The following is a 380-nucleotide window of genomic DNA, read 5'->3' as shown; positions in this document are numbered from 1 at the left end:
ACTTGCAGTTGCCTCCAAAATGACGCTTGTTCGCCCTCAAGCGGTAAATGTGTGAAATTCAGTCTCCAATTTATTATGGGACTCTATCTAGTGGGAGAGCATTTGCGTTCGCTGGAAATAAATTGCAGAAATGTACGACAAAATTAACTTTCAAAATGCAATTTTATCCCCTCCTTGAGCCGTCACCTTGTCGTGGTGGAGGGGTTTGTGTGTCCCAGTGATCCTAGGAGCTAAGTTGTCTGGGGCTTTATGCCCCTGGCAGGGTCACCCATGACAAACAGGTCCTAGGTGAGGGACCAGACAAAGCACGGCTCAAAGACCCCTAATGATGACGACAAACAATGGACTTCGTTTTCCCTTGCCCGGACGCGGGCCACCGG

This window comes from Phyllopteryx taeniolatus, chromosome 5 (assembly GCF_024500385.1).
Source record: "Phyllopteryx taeniolatus isolate TA_2022b chromosome 5, UOR_Ptae_1.2, whole genome shotgun sequence".
NCBI classification, from domain to species: domain Eukaryota; kingdom Metazoa; phylum Chordata; class Actinopteri; order Syngnathiformes; family Syngnathidae; genus Phyllopteryx; species Phyllopteryx taeniolatus.
Note: the sequence above shows the minus strand (reverse complement) of the source record.